Below are 19,591 nucleotides of genomic sequence, written 5' to 3' on the forward strand. Positions count from 1 at the left end.
CCAAGATATTCCTGAACAACGTCCATTTGCGCCCCTACTGGATGGAAATTACAAGTGTAATGGCTGTGCTCAATGCAATGGCACTTATAAATGTAGATCCTTCAAACACCCACAAACAGGGAAATCGATCCCAATCAAAGGTGTTATTACGTGCTCCACTATAAGGTAGTTATTTATCTTATAACTTGTCCTTGTGGTAAAAATTGTGGGTTAAACAAAGCGTGAATTAAAAGTACGTATCTCAGAGCATCGTAGCACCATTTAGGTGCAAAAACTTAACTTACCCAGTTGCGGCCCACTTTTTGGAGGCAGGCCACTCGATATCGTCTCTGCGTTATATTGTCATTGAACATGTCACCCTCCCTAGGAGAGGGGGTGACCTTGATAATTTATTGTTAAATCGAGAGGCTGCCTAGATCTTTAACTTAAAGACCCTTGCTCCCTTCGGTCTCAACGTAGACTTTGATCTGAATTCATTCTTGAGATTATTGTGACTTTGCCATTGTAATTGTTTGTAAGCTTGTGTAGTTTAAAATGAATCTATGATTGTATGCTCTCCATTTGTTTTTTGTATGCTGTTCTTTGTATGCCATTTTAATATTTGAGAATTAACCAATGATATTAGGCCACTCTTGGCCATGATTACAGACACCTGTGTCTTTTGACACTATATAAACGAGTCATCCCGCAGTGTTTGTGATTATACCCTGATGAAGACAGCTTGGCTGTCGAAACAGTAGATATGACATTTTTGCATCTGAGCTTCTAGAGTGTGCGGCTCTCCTTTATTTTCAAGTTCTACTCCGCTAGCCAGCACCTCGCCTAAATACGTGTGCGTTTCTTTTTCTTCTAGAAAAACCTAACTAGCAGAAATTGTAAACGAGTTAGAAATTAAACACACCTTGCTATAGGTTACAATCTACTACTTAGCAGAAAAATCATGTATGTCATAAAATATATTCACCCCACCCAGTATTGTAATCAAAACATACCAGAAAGCATATCGTCCTTGGCTCAGACAGTGTAGTAGTGTGGGCTCAATAGCATCTGGACCACAGTGACAGTCATGCTTGCGCTTTTACTTCACTGAAAAATGTTTCTGAAATATAGTGATTTGAGATGAGTTTAGCTCAGCTACGAACTCACTCCTGGTTATGCCCAAACCCTGACTCTGCCTTCCTCTCTCAAGATCTTGAGAATCAGCTGTATATGTGATTCCATTGAATTGGGGATAGTTTAACCAAAATATACCACAAGACCTATAATTGCCTTGTGTATCCCACAAAAAAATGTTCACTGTTATAAGCTAACTTTTTTGTTGTTGATGAATTTAAGCAAAATTCCCCAACTTCGTATGGAAAAATTCCAGAAATTTCCCGGAAAGTTTTTGACCCTTTGCAAACCTATGAACAACGAACACAATTGCATTTTATTGATGGTAATTTGAATGTGCAGAGATACCTTAGCATGATATTGAGGTCCATTGTCATGAAATTCATCCGCCGCCATCAAATCGTGTTTCAGCATGATAATGCACGGCCTCATGTCGCAAAGATCTGTACACAATTCTTGGAAGCTGAAAATGTTCCAGTTCTTCCATGGCCTGCATACTCATTAGACATGTCACCCATTGAGTATGTTTGGGATGCTCTGGATTGACATTTACGACAGCGTCTTCCAATTCCCGCCAATATCCAACAACTTCTCACAGCCATTGAAGAGGAGTGGGACAACATTCCACAGGCCACAATCAATAGCCTGATCAACTCCATGATAAGGAGATGTCGCGCTGCATGAGGCAAATGGTGGTCACACCAGATACTGACTTGTTTTCTGATCCACACCCCTACCTCTTTTTAAGGTATATGTGACCAACTGTTGCATATCTGTATTCCCGAGTCATGGGAAATCAATCGACTAGGGCCTAATGAATTTATTTCAATTGGCTGATTTCCTTTTAGGAACTGTAACTTAGTCTGAAAGTCTGAAATTGTTGCGTGTTTCGTTTATATTTTTGTTCAGTGTACCTCCCGTGCATCTCATAGTATGTATCTTACTCCAAAACATAAATGGCTATATGCAAGAGACTACAGTTGGGTTACAGTAAAAGGCAATCAAGAAATGTCTGAGAATGGAATTCTAAATAGAAGTGTATTTAATTACTTTGTAAAATGAGGCATAAAGCTTAAGTTACAAGCATTAGTCCAAGTATATAGATCTTAACTTTGAAGACAAAGCATGAACAAAGATGCCCATTAGGCCAGAGACATAGAAGCCTAGGAAATGAGAATTGATCATACAACCTTCCTCCATGGACTGGATACAGGATAAGAGACCTTGATTCCATCTGAGGTGTAACCTTTTCAACCTAAAAACAACTACCATTGACCAATCAAACGATACCAGGTTTATAGTAACCCATGTCTTTGCCATCTCCCTCTAAGGGCCGTGGCTTCAAGGCAAACTGCTCCAGCTCCTTAAAGCTCCACCAGCTCCTGCTGGTGTACAGCAAATCTTTAAGTCATACCACAAATGCTCAATTGGATTGGGGTCTGAGCTTTGACTAGGCCATTCCAAGACATTTAAATGTTTCCCCTTAAACCACTTGAGTGTTGCTTTAGCAGTATGCTTAGGGTCATTGTCATGCTGGAAGGTGAACCTCCGTCGCAGTCGCAAATCTTTGGAAGAATGAAACAGGTTTCCCCTCAAGAATTTCCTTGTATTTAGTGTCATCCATCATTTCTTCCATTCTGACCAGTTTCCCAGTCCCTGCTGATGCAACAACATCCCCACAGCATGATCCTGCCACCGCCATGTTTCACCCTGGGAATAGTATTCTCGGGGTGATGAGAGGTGTTGGGTTTGCGCCAGACAGTGTTTTCCTTGATGGCCAAAAAGCTCAATTTTAGTCTCATCTGACCAGAGTACCTTCTTTCATATGTTTGGGGAGTCTCCTGCATGCCTTTTGGCAAACACCAAACGTGTTTGATTATTTTTTTTCTTTAAGCAATGGCTTTTTTCTGGCCACTCTTCCTTAAAGCCCAGCTCTGTGGTGTGTACTACTTAAACTGGTCCTATGGACAGATACTTCAATCTCCGCTGTGGAGCTTTGCAGCTCGCCTGGTCTGTGAGTTTTGGTGGGCGGCCCTCTCTTGGCAGGTATGTTGTCGTGCCATATTCTTTCAATTGTTTTAATAATTCATTTAATGGTGCTCTGTGGGATGTTCAAAGTTTTGGATATTTTTTTATAACTCAACCCTGATCTGTACTTCTCCACAACTTTGTCCCTGACCTGTTTGGCGAGCTCCTTGGTCTTCATGGTGCCGCTCGTTAGTGGTGTTGCAGACTCTGGGGCCTTTCAGAACAGGTGTGTGTATATATACTGAGATCATGTGACACTTAGATTGCTCACAGGTGGGCTTTGTTTCACCTCCACCCTACCTGACACCCTAGACCCACTCCAATTTGCTTACCGCCCAAATAGGTCCACAGACGATGCAATCTCAACCACACTGCACACTGCCCTAACCCATCTGGACAAGAGGAATACCTATGTGAGAATGCTGTTCATCGACTACAGCTCAGCATTTGACACCATAGTGCCCTCCAAGCTCGTCATCAAGCTCGAGACCCTGGGTCTCGACCCCGCCCTGTGCAACTGGGTACTGGACTTCCTGACGGGCCGCCCCCAGGTGGTAAGGGTAGGCAACAACATCTCCTCCCCGCTGATCCTCAACACGGGGGCCCCACAAGGGTGCGTTCTGAGCCCTCTCCTGTACTCCCTGTTCACCCACGACTGCGTGGCCATGCACGCCTCCAACTCAATCATCAAGTTTGCGGACGACACAACAGTGGTAGGCTTGATTACCAACAACGACGAGACGGCCTACAGGGAGGAGGTGAGGGCCCTCGGAGTGTGGTGTCAGGAAAATAACCTCACACTCAACGTCAACAAAACTAAGGAGATGATTGTGGACTTCAGGAAACAGCAGAGGGAACACCCCCCTATCCACATCGATGGAACAGTAGTGGAGAGGGTAGCAAGTTTTAAGTTCCTCGGCATCACAGACAAACTGAATTGGTCCACTCACACTGACAGCGTCGTGAAGAAGGCACAGCAGCGCCTCTTCAACCTCAGGAGGCTGAAGAAATTCGGCTTGTCACCAAAAGCACTCACAAACTTATACAGATGCACAATTGAGAGTATCCTGGCGGGCTGTATCACCGCCTGGTACGGCAACTGCTCCGCCCTCAACCGTAAGGCTCTCCAGAGGGTAGTGAGGTCTGCACAACGCATCCCCGGGGGCAAACTACCTGCCCTCCAGGACACCTACACCACCCGATGTTACAGGAAGGCCATAAAGATCATCAAGGACATCAACCACCCGAACCACTGCCTGTTCACCCCGCTATCATCCAGAAGGCGAGGTCAGTACGGGTGCATCAAAGCTGGGACCGAGAGACTGAAAAACAGCTTCTATCTCAAGGCCATCCGACTGTTAAACAGCCACCACTAACATTGAGTGGCTGCTGCCAACACACTGTCATTGACACTGACCCAACTCCAGCCACTTTAATAATGGGAATTGATGGGAAATTCTGTAAATATATCACTAGCCACTTTAAACAATGCTACCTTATATAATGTACTTACCCTACATTATTCATCTCATATGCATACGTATATACTGTACTTTACATCATCGACTGCATCCTTATGTAATACATGTATCACTAGCCACTTTAACTATGCCACTTTGTTTACTTTGTCCACATACTCATCTCATATGTATATACTGTACTCGATACCATCTACTGTATGCTGCTCTGTACCATCACTCATTCATATATTCATTCATATACTCGATCCCTCCGATGTTAACAACTACAGACCAGTATCCCTTCTTTCTTTTCTCTCCAAAACTCTTGAACGTGCCGTCCTTGGTCAGCTCTCCCGCTATCTCTCTCAGAATGACCTTCTTGATCCAAATCAGTCAGGTTTCAAGACTAGTCATTCAACTGAGACTGCTCTTCTCTGTATCACGGAGGCGCTCCGCACCGCTAAAGCTAACTCTCTCTCCTCTGCGCTCATCCTTCTAGACCTATCGGCTGCCTTCGATACTGTGAACCATCAGATCCTCCTCTCCACCCTCTCCGAGTTGGGCATCTCTGGCGCGACCCACGCTTGGATTGCGTCCTACCTGACAGGTCGCTCCTACCAGGTGGCGTGGCGAGAATCTGTCTCCTCACCACGCGCTCTCACCACTGGTGTCCCCCAGGGCTCTGTTCTAGGCCCTCTCCTATTCTCGCTATACACCAAGTCACTTGGCTCTGTCATAACCTCACATGGTCTCTCCTATCATTGCTATGCAGACGACACACAATTAATCTTCTCCTTTCCCCCTTCTGATGACCAGGTGGCGAATCGCATCTCTGCATGTCTGGCAGACATATCAGTGTGGATGACGGATCACCACCTCAAGCTGAACTTTGGCAAGACGGAGCTGCTCTTCCTCCCGGGGAAGGACTGCCCGTTCCATGATCTCGCCATCACGGTTGACAACTCCATTGTGTCCTCCTCCCAGAGCGCTAAGAACCTTGGCGTGATCCTGGACAACACCCTGTCGTTCTCAACTAACATCAAGGCGGTGGCCCGTTCCTGTAGGTTCATGCTCTACAACATCCGCAGATTACGACCCTGCCTCACACAGGAAGCGGCGCAGGTCCTAATCCAGGCACTTGTCATCTCCCGTCTGGATTACTGCAACTCGCTGTTGGCTGGGCTCCCTGCCTGTGCCATTAAACCCCTACAACTCATCCAGAACGCCGCAGCCCGTCTAGTGTTCAACCTTCCCAAGTTCTCTCACGTCACCCCGCTCCTCCGCTCTCTCCACTGGCTTCCAGTTGAAGCTCGCATCCGCTACAAGACCATGGTGCTTGCCTACGGAGCTGTGAGGGGAACGGCACCTCAGTACCTCCAGGCTCTGATCAGGCCCTACACCCAAATAAGGGCACTGCGTTCATCCACCTCTGGCCTGCTCGTCTCCCTACCACTGAGGAAGTACAGTTCCCGCTCAGCCCAGTCAAAACTGTTCGCTGCTCTGGCTCCCCAATGGTGGAACAAACTCCCTCACGACGCCAGGACAGCGGAGTCAATCACCACCTTCCGGAGACACCTGAAACCCCACCTCTTTAAGGAATACTTAGGATAGGATAAAGTAATCCTTCTCACCCCCCCTTAAAATATTTAGATGCACTATTGTAAAGTGGCTGTTCCACTGGATGTCATAAGGTGAATGCACCAATTTGTAAGTCGCTCTGGATAAGAGCGTCTGCTAAATGACTTAAATGTAATGTAAATATATCCTTATGTACATATTCTTTATCCCCTTACACTGTGTATAAGACAGTAGTTTTGGAATTGTTAGTTAGATTACTTGTTGGTTATCACTGCATTGTTGGAACTAGAAGCACAAGCATTTCGCTACACTCGCATTAACATCTGCTAACCATGTGTATGTGACAAATAAAATTTGATTTGATTTATTTAACTAATTATGTGACTTCTGAGCTTCATAGCAAAGGGGGTGAATGCATATGTACCACTTTTCATATTTTTTATTTATTTTTTAACCTGTAATAATACTTTTTGCTTCACCAGTTTGGACTATTTTGTGTATGTCCATTACATGAAATCCAAAAAAGCCAAGGAGGTTGAATACTTTTGCAAGGCACTGTATGTTTTAGTCTAATCAGCAATAATGGCACACAAGCAAAAAGCGGTGTCAGAAATCTTTAAAGGGGTGGCAGGTAGCCTAGTGGTTAGAGCGTTGGATTAGTAACCGAAAGCTTGCAAGATCGAATCTCCGAGCAGACAAGGTAAAAATATGTTGTTCTGCCCCCGAACAAGGCAGTTAACCCACTGTTCCTAGGTCGTCATTGAAAATAAGAATTTGTTCTTAACTGACTTGCCTAGTTAAATAAAAAATAAAATCAAGTATTTCACATTGTTCAGTGATAAGTAGTTCATCTGATAATAATACATTAAGAAATGTATTTTCTATTTTGGTAAAATAGTGCTATTCTATAATTTATGTATTCAAATAGCTAAAAACTGAACATAGAAGAACATTTCAGATTCATTAGGTTCTATCTGCAGTTGCAGATGGTAAATAGTCTTCTAATGTCGCAGAATTTTGATACTCTGTACTTTAGGTACCTTTTTATGGTGAGGACCTTTTTAATGGGTTTAAAAAAAATCTTATTCACTACAAAATGGTTCTGATATCTAGTATGTGAAATCTGATGCTCAATATCTCAGAACTATGCTTTGTGCAGAAATAACTTTTTTATAGTCCTACAGACACATGATTTTGTGACCATCTATTGAGGCTACCAGACAGCCCTTTTCATTATTTTGATTATGTAATAATTAATTTAGCAACAAATTCCTAATGCAAGTTCGTAACTCTTATCAATTCCAAGCAATTCTGACATAACGTAAGACCAGCTATGCTAGTAATTGTTGCTTGATGCTCCGCCCCCACCCGACCTGTGTTGATTGACAGCTTGCTGGTCCAATCAGAGGACAGAGTTTTGTTTCACTAGCCAATCAGTTTTATTTCAAGTGCGATGCTGCATGGTGAGTAGTGACAACCTGCCCAGATCATTTCCAAGTCTAAGTTGAGTCCAGAGTCTTAGGGCTCCCAAGTCTCAAGTTTTAGTTTCTATCAAGTCGCGTCTCAAGTCATCATTGTGATTTGGGTCCGTCTCGAGTCCAAGTCATGTGACTCGAGTCCACACCTCTGGCCAAGCCGGCACATGTACCCCGTTCACGACCCAAACTGTACTGAGCGGTCTGTTTCTTTTCACATTGTCTTTTTCAACACGGTTGCAGCAACTATGGCGGATGGAAAATAAACCAGCTCAGTTTGGTTTGGCTCAGTAGTGTTTGATCAAAAGACTAATATATGATCAAGACTGGCAATGCCTTCCATGTCAATTGTTTTCTGGAGTGAGTTGATGTTCTCAGGAGTTTTATGGAAGTAGTTATCCACAACTTTTCTTTTTTCCCCAATCCCGTATCATGCTTGCTCTACCTTGACGTAGGATAGCTTGTGACCTCAAATAACGTGTGTGTGTGGATTCGGCGGTCACCAAAGCAGGAAGGATGGTGTCCGCGCCAACTGTTTTCATGATGTGCTGCAGGAATTTGCTGTCGTGCCAGTGGAATACACTAGGGATGCACTGTTCAGCACACATTATGAAGGAATGTCAGCCTTACATTGAAATGGCACATGGGTTGTGCCTTGTGCTAAATGGGTTATTCTCCAGTACTAATCTTGTGTAACCGCACCTCATTCCCGCTCAAAAGTATATTATTTACTCCATCAGCATCGGAGAAGATGCTGCCCGACCCCTAGAGTAAATTATACATTTCTAGACATAAATTGTTCAATGGCCAACTGAATTGTGCATACTTGCAGGATATTTGATGTTTGATATTCGCCTGCTTTGTAGACTACTGTCGACTTACTTTCCTTTCATACTGACACACGTGCTGTGCAAACTAACATTTCACATAGAGTAAATGTTTGTCCATGTCTGTCTAACTTAGGTCTGTCTGTTTTGTTGTCTTCGAACCAGAAACGCTGGGTAGCCGTGCTCTCCGCCGAGTACCCCACCCTGGCCTTTCATGCCAGCCTCACCAACTCGTTCGGCAAGGGCTCCCTCATCCAACTACCTCAGGCGGTTTGGCAAGGTAGGCGCACCACCTTCTCTCTCACACACACACACACACACACACACACACACACACACACACACACACACACACACACACACACACACACACACACACACACACACACACACACACACACACACACACACACACACACACACACACACACACACACACACACACACACACACACGAGTTCCCCACTCCGCACGGACCGAACTACACTCCCCATTTGGTCAAAAGTAGGTCCCTAAGGAGCAGAAGTTTGTACAAATGGCCAGCTTTTGTCATGGCACCCGACTCTAACCACTCTTATGAGCATACGGCTCCGCACGGGGTCCTCACATCTGCTGCCGAGCTATTTTTGGTACGCACGGGCCGTAAAACAGGACCTTGGATGCTCAGAGGAGACTAATATTTATACCTACCTCTTGGTTTTGACAGATTTTTGATCCATGGTGTAGACTTATCTGCTTCCAGTAGCTATTTTTTGCTGGTGAAAACAAGCTTTTTTAGATTACATGGTCACATGTTTTATTGGTTTTGGCCTACATCAAAGTGTGGTCTGGAGTTGTTGCTGTCCGGAATTGAAGACAGGTTAAGTATAGACTGGTTTTCAGGAAACTGCTATTTTAACTTGTTTTGCCTCTTCAGCTCCACACAGACAAGAAGCAGATCAGCGTTGGGTTCATCGGCTACCCCAACGTGGGAAAGAGCTCTGTCATCAACACGCTACGCTCCAAGAAGGTCTGCAGCGTGGCACCCCTCGCCGGTGAGACCAAGGTATGGCATCGTTCCCCTCAAAAATACCTTTTTTAAATAAAAACACTTGAACAGAAACCCATATTGATACCTGGGGTGTCATGATGAGCTATGTACATACGTCCATGTAATCTCAATAATGGCCAATGCAGAGGGGGGGTTGGGGGACGACGATCTCACGCAATTCCCTTGATTGCTAAGAGAGCACAGAATAGAATGTTGCAGGCTACATTTTGTGTATCAGTGTGCTACTCATATCCTAAGTAACTTCCCAACGATGCGCTGAAGTATATGTATTTAAACCCTCCGCCTCGATTATACACGTCTGATACCTGGCAGAGACGTGGCCAAAAAGCAAGCAACAATAACCCTCATCCTTCATTTCCTCTCGCTGGACCTGTTCATCCTGTTTGGAACCAAACGGTGGATCTGGAGGTCTGGAAACCCCACTGAGGATGATACTATCGGAGTTGGCCGTCTGTTGCCAGAGCTGTGAGCGTGCAAACGAGATCCAAGTTTGTTTTCTTCCCTCTTTGGGATCTATCAGATCGGCGCGTAACCAGCGAGAGTTTTATCGCCCAATGCAAGGTGGCTCTCGCCAGAGGCTGCTAGCGTCTGTCTGCCTGTCTTTGGCCAAACAAGGTTGTTCAGCATAAGGCTGGCCCTCCTGTCTCTAACTCTCACGCCCCGGTTGTTTGAATGGATGTGCAATGCGTTTGTTTCTGTGTTTAAAAAAAAGGCTTGTTAAATGTTTCCTTCCTTCGTCCAAATGGGGATATGAGTATTGGTTTTCAGGCAGAAGAGAAAAGCAATGTGATTCTCAGTACAGTAGCCAGCTCCTCTCAAAAGCAGGAGACCGTCTTACCAGGGGTTGGAACTGAAATCATTTTCCAGTTTCGTCTGTTATTTTGTGTTCCTTTTGAAACCTCTATCGATACTTTAAAAAATTTACCTCAACGTTAAATTACTTCACCAATGGGTAGAGCCACTTGCTATGGAGAGAGCAAGCTATGTACATGCATTGGACAGACAAGTGTACACTGCGTGCACAATTATTAGGCATTGTATTCCTCAGGATTCATTTTATTGTTGATCAAACAATGGTTTCAGTCAATCAACCGTTATTTACCTGATTGTTTAACAAAGGAAAAGTAAGTTTTGTCTTTCTTAGGGGAATATGTGTGCACAATTATTAGGCAACTATATTACAAAAATAATTTTCCCCAACTCACTTGTTTATACTACATTTTTTAGAGTAAGTGTAACAGATAAGTAACACAAAATGACAATTAAATAAAAATGTTGGCCTTCAAAAAATATTCAAGAACTGCTATGAGCCTTCCATCCATAGAGTCTGTCTGTTCACAATCAACTTTTGCTGAAGCAGCAACCACAGTCTCCCAAATGCTGTTCAAAGAGGGGTATTGTCTTCCCTCAGGTTTGAGAAGGGCCCAGAAATTCTCAATAGGATTTAAGTCGGGTGAGGAAGGGGGCCAGGTCATTATTCGGGCATCTTTGAGGCCCTTGCTGGCTAGCCAAGCAGTGGAGTACTTGTGATGCATGTGATGGAGCATTGTCCTACATGAAGATCATGGCCTTCTTGAATGCTGAGGACTTCATCCTGTACCACTGCTTGAAGAAAGAATCTTACAGAAACTGGCAGTAGGTTTGGGAGTTGAGTTTCAGTCCATCTTCAACCTGAAAAGGTCCAACTACCTCATCCTTAATGATAGCAGCCCATACCAGTACACCACCTCCATCTTGCTGGCGCCTGACTCAAAGTGGTGCCCTGTGTCCATTACTGATCCAGTAATGGGCCCATCGGGCCCGTCCATCTGGTCCATCAAGAGTCACTCTCATTTCATCTGTCCATAAATCCTTTGGGGGAAAAAAAATACAAATACCATAAGACATATTTTTCAATCTTGACGCTTGAACTTGTGAATCTTATTCAGTGGTGGTGGTGTTTCAGCCTTCTTGACCTTGGCCATGTGTCTGAGCTCTTGACACCATGTACTTCTGGACACTCCAGGTAGGTTGCAGTTCTGGAATATGGTGGCACTGGAGGATAATGGGTTCCTGGTAGCTTGACGTTTAATTCTTCTCAGTTCTGGAATATGGTGGCACTGGAGGATAATGGGTTTTAGCTTGCGTTTTCTTCTCAGTTCTGGAATATGGTGGCACTGGAGGATAATGGGTTCCTGGTAGCTTGACGTTTAATTCTTCTCAGTTCTGGAATATGGTGGCACTGGAGGATAATGGGTTCCTGGTAGCTTGACGTTTAATTCTTCTCAAGTGTTTTGCAGTTCATTTGCGTCTTTTCTTCTCCGTGCGTTTTGACTATTCGCAACAAAACGTTTGATTGTCCGGTGGTCACCCCTCAATAGTTTAGCTATTTCAAGAGTGTTGCACCCGTCTGAAAGGAATTTTAAAATGTTTGACTTTTCATTGTCAGTTAAATCTATTTTTTTGGCCCATTTTACCTGAGGTAAATGAAGCTGCCTAATAATTATGCACACCTTGATATGTGTTATTCACCACACCCTCCCTCATTACACAAATACATATCACCTGAAAAGGATTTAAATCCAATTAGCATTCAAGTTTATATGGTTTGGAGTTGGAAAATTTGCATAGAAATAATGCTAAGATCAGAATACTCACTTGCCTAATAATTGTGCACGTAGTGTAGGGTCTGAAATGTTGTCGGTGACGAGAGCACTGGGCATCTTGTTCTTATGACATGCATTATCTGAATTAGGCCTACAGAATTATACCTACCTTAATGTCTTTGAATTTCAGAGATTTGGCTTAACTAAAGTTTGACCAGAGTCAGCCCTTAGCCATGACACTGTTTCCAGTACATTACAGATAATGCTGCCTGGATTTTGAAAGCTAGACCAGAGCTTGCTAACAAGCTTGTGTGCAGAGTGGCACCAATTTAAAAAAATTAAAAACAGGTCTTACCATTTTGTAGTTTTTATAAATTCAATGTAAAACGTGATAACTATAGTATCCTTAACCTCACTAAACCACCCATCCTGGATCCGGTATAATTGTCATCGGCAAGTCTGAATAGCATAGCGCCACAGTCAAATAATATTACTAGAAAATATTCATTTTCATGAAATCACAAGTGCAATATTGCAAAATACAGTTTAGCCTTTTGTTAATCCACCTGTTGTCTCAGATTTTGAAATTATGCTTTACAGTGAAAGCAATACAAGCGTTTGTAAGTTTATCCATAGAATAACATTATGTACACTGGGCATCAAGTAGCTCGGTCACGAAAATCAGAAAAGCAATCAAATTAATCATTTACCTTTTGATCTTCAGATGTTTTCACTCACGAGACTCCCAGTTAGACAACAAATGTTCCTTTTGTTCCATTTTTTATATTTTTTTTATATCCAAATACCTCCGTGAGTTTGGTGCGTTATGCCCAGGAAGTCACGACAACGCAGACAAAAATTCCAAATTATATCCATAATGTCAACAGAAACATGTCAAAAGTTGTTTTAAATAATCAATCCTCAGAGTGTTTTTCAAATATCTATTCAATAATATATCAACCGGGACAGTTGGCTTTTCACTAGGACCGGGAGTAACAATGGTCTCTTTCGCACAACTCACTCTGAGAGCCCCCACCTATCCACTTACGCAATGTGGTCGTTCACGCTCATTCTTTAAAATAAAAGCCTGAAACTATGTCTAAAGGCTGTTGACACCCTTAGGGAAGCCATAGAAAAAGGAATATGGTTGATATCCCTTTAAATGGAAAATAGGGATGCATAAGAACAGAAGGGTTTCAAAATAAGAGGCACTTCCTGATTGGATTTTCCTCAGGGTTTCTCGCCTGCAATATCAGTTCTGTTATACTCGCATACAATATTTGGCAGTTTTGGACACTTTAGAGATTTCTATGCTAATCTGTCAATTATATGCATATACTAGCATTTGGTCCTGAGAAATAGGCCGTTTACTTTGGGAACGTTTTCCAAACATTTCAATTGTGCCCCCTAGCTTTGAGGTTTTAACTAGCATTGATAAAACAATCTATTTAATTGCAACTGATATTCATAAGATCTGAGATTCTATTCACTTCCTCATTATTTCCCTGTTGCATAGAGATTTATAGAGCTAGTAATGTTTTATCTGTCCTATTTATAGTGTCTGTAAGCACACGAGCAGAGCCATTGAGACCGATAGCAATGTTGTATCTCTAAATCTCTATGCAACAACTGTTCTGAGAATGAGGCAGTGGATAGAATCTAGTTTTGTTTGATTGATGATCATTGAAATTAACAAATGCATAAAATATTGATTACTATGTATAGATTTGTAAGACTATAAATGACCAACCACCCAGTTTTGGTGATGTTAGGTTTATTCCCCTGCTTTTGAGAGGAGCTGGCTACTGTCCTGGAAGATTTCCAGCAATTGCGCTAAGCTAACTTCAATCTCCAAACTGCACGCAGAGATATATAAAAATGGTAATCATGAGTTTGTCTGACTCTGGGCAAGTAGATAAACAACCTAAATTAGATCCTGATCAAATCAAATCAAATTGTATTTGTCACATACACATGGTTAGCAGATGTTAATGCGAGTGTAGCGAAATGCTTGTGCTTCTAGTTCCGACAATGCAGTAATAACCAACAAGTAATCTAGCTAACAATTCTAAAACTACTACCTTATAGACACAAGTGTAAGGGGATAAAGAATATGTACATAAAGATATATGAATGAGTGATGGTACAGAGCGGCATAGGCAAGATACAGTAGATGGTATTGAGTACAGTATATACATATGAGATGAGTATGTAAACAAAGTGGCATAGTTAAAGTGGCTAGTGATACATGTATTACATAACGATGCAGTAGATGATAGAGTACAGTATATACGTATACATATGAGATGAATAATATAGGCTATGTAAACATTATATTAGGTAGCATTGTTTAAAGTGGCTAGTGATATATTTTACGTAATTTCCCATCAATTCCCATTATTAAAGTGGCTGGAGTTGTGTCAGTGTGTTGGCAGCAGCCACTCAATGTTAGTGGTGGCTGTTTAACAGTCTGATGGCCTTGAGACAGACAGCCTTCATTACGATGCTGTCTGTGTGGGTGGACCAATTCAGTTTGTCTGTGATGTGTACGCCAAGGAAGTTAAAACTTACTACCCTCTCCACTACTGTTCCATCGATGTGGATAGGGGGGTGTTCCCTCTGCTGTTTCCTGAAGTCCACAATCATCTCCTTAGTTTTGTTGACGTTGAGTGTGAGGTTATTTTCCTGACACCACACTCCGAGGGCCCTCACCTCCTCCCTGTGGGCCGTCTCGTCATTGTTGGTAATCAAGCCTACCACTGTTGTGTCGTCCGCAAACTTGATGAATGAGTTGGAGGCGTGCGTGGCCACGCAGTCGTGGGTGAACAGGGAGTACAGTAGAGGGCTCAGAACGCACCCTTGTGGGGCCCCAGTGTTGAGGATCAGCGGGGTGGAGATGTTGTTGCCCACCCTCACCACCTGGGGGCGGCCCGTCAGGAAGTCCAGTACCCAGTTGCACAGGGCGGGGTCGAGACCCAGGGTCTCGAGCTTGATGACGAGCTTGGAGGGCACTATGGTGTCAAATGCTGAGCTGTAGTCGATGAACAGCATTCTCACATAGGTATTCCTCTTGTCCAGATGGGTTAGGGCAGTGTGCAGTGTGGTTGAGATTGCATCGTCTGTGGACCTATTTGGGTGGTAAGCAAATTGGAGTGGGTCTAGGGTGTCAGGTAGGGTAGAGGTGATATGGTCCTTGACTAGTCTCTCAAAGCACTTCATGATGACGGAAGTGAGTGCTACGGGCGGTAGTCGTTTAGCTCAGTTACCTTAGCTTTCTTGGGAACAGGAACAATGGTGGCCCTCTTGAAGCATGTGGGAACAACAGACTGGGATAGGGATTGATTGAATATGTCCGTAAACACACCAGCCAGCTTGTCTGCGCATGCTCTGAGGGCGCGGCTGGGGATGCCGTCTGGGCCTGCAGCCTTGTGAGGGTTGACACGTTTAAATGTTTTCCTCACATCGGCTGCAGTAAAGGAGAGTCCGCATGTTTTGATTGCGGGCCGTGTCAGTGGCACTGTATTGTCCTCAAAGCGGGCAAAAAAGTTATTTAGTCTGCCTGGGTGCAAGACATCCTGATCCGTGACGGGGCTGGTTTTCTTTTTGTAATCCGTGATTGACTGTAGACCCTGCCACATACCTCTTGTGTCTGAGCCGTTCAATTGATATTCTACTTTGTCTCTATACTGACGCTTAGCTTGTTTGATTGCCTTGCGGAGGGAATAGCTACACTGTTTGTATTCGATCATGTTTCCGGTCACCTTGCCCTGATTAAAAGCAGTGGTTCGCGCTTTCAGTTTCACGCGAATGCTGCCATCAATCCACGGTTTCTGGTTTGGGAATATTTTAATCGTTGCTATGGGAACGACATCTTCAACGCACGTTCTAATGAACTCGCTCACCGAATCAGCGTATTTGTCAATGTTGTTGTTTGATGCAATACGAAACGTATCCCAGTCCACGTGATGGAAGAAGTCTTGGAGTGTGGAATCAGATTGGTCGGACCAGCGTTGTACAGACCTCAGCGCGGGAGCTTCTTGTTTTAGTTTCTGTCTGTAGGCAGGGATCAACAAAATGGAGTCGTGGTCAGCTTTTCCGAAAGGAGAGCGGGGCAGGGCAGGGCCTTATATGCGTCGCGGAAGTTAGAATAGCAATGATCCAAGGTTTTTCCAGCCCTGGTTGTGCAATCGATATGCTGATACAATTTAGGGAGTCTTGTTTTCAGATTAGCCTTGTTAAAATCCCCAGCTACAATGAATACAGCATCAGGATATATGGATTCCAGTTTGCAAAGAGTCAAATAAAGTTTGTTCAGAGCCATCGGTGTGTCTGCTTGGGGGGGAATATATACGGCTGTGATTATAATCGAAGAGAATTCCCTTGGTAGATAATGCGGTTGACATTTGATTGTGAGGAATTCTAAATCAGGTGAACAGAAGGACTTGAGTTCCTGTATGTTGTTGTGGCCACACCACGTCTCGTTAACCATGAAGCATACGCCCCCGCCCCTCTTCTTACCAGAAAGATGTTTGTTTCTGTCGGCGCGATGCGTGGAGAAACCAGCTGGCTGCACCGACTCCGATAGCGTCTCTCCAGTGAGCCATGTTTCCGTGAAGCAAAGAACGTTACAGTCTCTGATGTCCCTCTGGAATGCTACCCTTGCTCTGATTTCATCAACCTTGTTGTCAAGAGACTGGACCTGGGGTACCAATGTAAGAAATAACTGCCCCATCTGCCTCGCAGACCCTCAACATGGGGGCCCCTCTGGGTACGTGCTTAGTCCCCTCCTGTACTCTCAAATCACCCACAACTGCCTAGCCACGCACGACTTCAACACATTAAGTTTGCCGACGACACGACGGTGGTAGACCTGATTAGGGCTGTTACGGTGACCGTGTTACCGCCACACCAGCGGTCACGAGCCTTGAAGGTAGTCAAATTCTTTGTGGCCGTTTAGTCATGCTAATTAAATCCTCCATTTGATATTTAAGCATAGATTACATGCATCCAAACTTTATTTGTCACATGCGCGAAATACAAGTGTAGACCTTACTGTGAAATGCTTCCTTAAAAGTCCTTGACTCTTCTTGAACTGCACTGTTTGTTAAGAAAATATTTACCAAATAAAGTAACACAATAACATAACAATAATGAGGCTATATACGGGGGTACCGGTACTGAGTCAGTGTGTGGGGGTACAGGTTAATCGAGGTAATTTGTACATGTAGGAAGGGGTGAAGTGACTATGTATAGATAATAAAAAGCTAGTAGCAGCAGTGTACAAAACAAATGGAGGGGGGGGGGTGTCAATGTAAATAGTCCGGTGGCCATTTGATTAATTGTTCAGCAGACTTATGGCTTGGGGGTAGAAGCTGTTAAGGAGCCTTTTGGTCCTAGACTTGGCGCTCTGGTACCGCTTGCCGTGTGGTAGCAGAGAAAACAGTCTATGACTTGGGTGACTGGAGTCTCTGACAAAATTTTGGGCTTTCCACTTCCCCGCCTATTAAATAGGTCCTGGATGGCAGGAAGCATGGCCCCAGTGATGTACTGGTCCATACTCACTACCCTCTGTAGTGCCTTACGATCAGATGCCAAGCAGTTGCCATACCAGGCGGTGATGCAACCAGTCAGGATGCTCTCGGTGGTGCAGCTGTAGAACGAAGTTTCAAGTTTGAGGAAGGGAATTTTCACCATAAAAATGCACCTTTTATAAAAAAGCATTAAATGCATAATTCATTTGTGGTCCCTTTTTGATAATGCTATTTTCCCACTAATGGCAGAATACAATAGTTCAACTTTTGTACTATGGGGGATAGTAGATTAAGATCTGATTTGTTTGTTTATGCAGTAGGGTCTTCATTTCTGCTACATTACCAAATGAAATGTAATTGTCCCAAACCGGTGAGTTCTTGTGAAGAGGTTCTGAGTAGACAGTCATTAGACCCTGTGACTTAGCTGATCTTGGGCCCGGTCTCTTCTTCCAGGTGTGGCAGTACATCACCCTGATGCTACGCATCTTCCTCATCGACTGCCCTGGTGTAGTTTACCCCTCTGAAGACAGCGAGAGCGACATCGTGTTGAAAGGAGTGGTATGTTATTATTTTTCTCAATTTTTATTATTTTATTTGAGCAGGCAGGGTTATGCAGTGAGCTCAAAGTATTGGGACAGTGGGAAATAGTTTTGACTCTTTATTTGAAATGGTTTAAGTGCAGATGGTCAGCTTTTTTATTTAATTTTTTTAAATATAATTTTTTAAAGCCCGTTTTCTCCCCAATTTCGTGGTATCCAGTTGTTACTATCTTGTCTCATCGCAACAACTCCTGTACGGGCTCGGGAGAGACAAAGGTCGAAAGCCATGCGTCCTCCAAAACACAACCCAACCAAGCCGCACTGCTTCTTAACACAGCGCGCATCCAACCCGGAAGCCAGCCGCACCAATGTGTCGGGGGAAACGCTGTGCACCTGGCGACCTGGTTAGCGTGCACTGCACCCAGCCCGCCACAGGAGTCGCTGGTGCACGATGAGACAAGGATATCCCTACCGGCCAACCCCTCCCTAACCCGGGCGACGCTAGGCCAATTGTGCGTCGCCCCACGGACCCCCCGGTCGCGGCCGGCTGCGACAGAGCCTGGGGCGAACCCAGAGTGGCACACTACGCCACCCGGGAGGCCCAGATGGTCAGCTTTAATTTGAGGGTATTTTCATCCATGTTGGGTAATCTGTTTGGAAATTACTTTTAGGGGACAAAAAATATTGGCACAAATTCACTTGTGTATTAAGGTCGTCAAAAGTTGGTCCCATATTCCCAGCATTCAATGATTTCATCAAGCTTGTGATAACAAATTTTTTGGATGCATTTTCTGTTTGTTTTAGTTGCGTTTCAGATCATTTTGTGCCCAATAGAAATGAAAGTATAAATAATGTATCATTTTGGAGTGACTTTCATGGTGAATAGAATGTTTCTAAACACTTGTATATTAATATTGATGGTACCATGATTACAGATAGTCCTGAATGAATAGTGAATAATGAAGGGTGAGAAAGTTAGATGAACAAATATCACCCCCTCACAAAAATGCTATCCTACCCTGTTATTGTAATGGTGAGAGGTTAACATGTCTTGGGGGTATGATATTTGTGCGTCTTAACTTTCTCACTGATAGTTATTTTATGTACTTCCATGTCTAAACCTGTAGCATTTATAACCTAACAATTGTATCATTGTATACTTCACTGCTGTTTCCCAGGTGCAAGTGGAGAAGATCCGTAACCCGGAGGAGCATATCCCGGCAGTGCTAGAACGGGCCAAACCAGAGTACATCCAGAAGACATTTAACATTACATTTACATTTAAGTCATTTAGCAGACGCTCTTATCCAGAGCGACTTACAAATTGGTGCATTCACCTTATGACATCCAGTGGGACAGTCACTTAACAATAGAGCATCTAAAACTTAGGGGGGGTGGGGTGAG

General features: G+C 43.8%; 1 pseudogene; it reads left to right on the forward strand.

Annotated features, from left to right (window-relative positions):
• The window catches only part of LOC124005096, a 39,101-nt pseudogene that overhangs the window by 13,646 nt on the left and 5,864 nt on the right, over positions 1-19,591 (forward strand).

This window comes from Oncorhynchus gorbuscha, linkage group LG19, assembly GCF_021184085.1.
Source record: "Oncorhynchus gorbuscha isolate QuinsamMale2020 ecotype Even-year linkage group LG19, OgorEven_v1.0, whole genome shotgun sequence".
Lineage (NCBI taxonomy): Eukaryota > Metazoa > Chordata > Actinopteri > Salmoniformes > Salmonidae > Oncorhynchus > Oncorhynchus gorbuscha.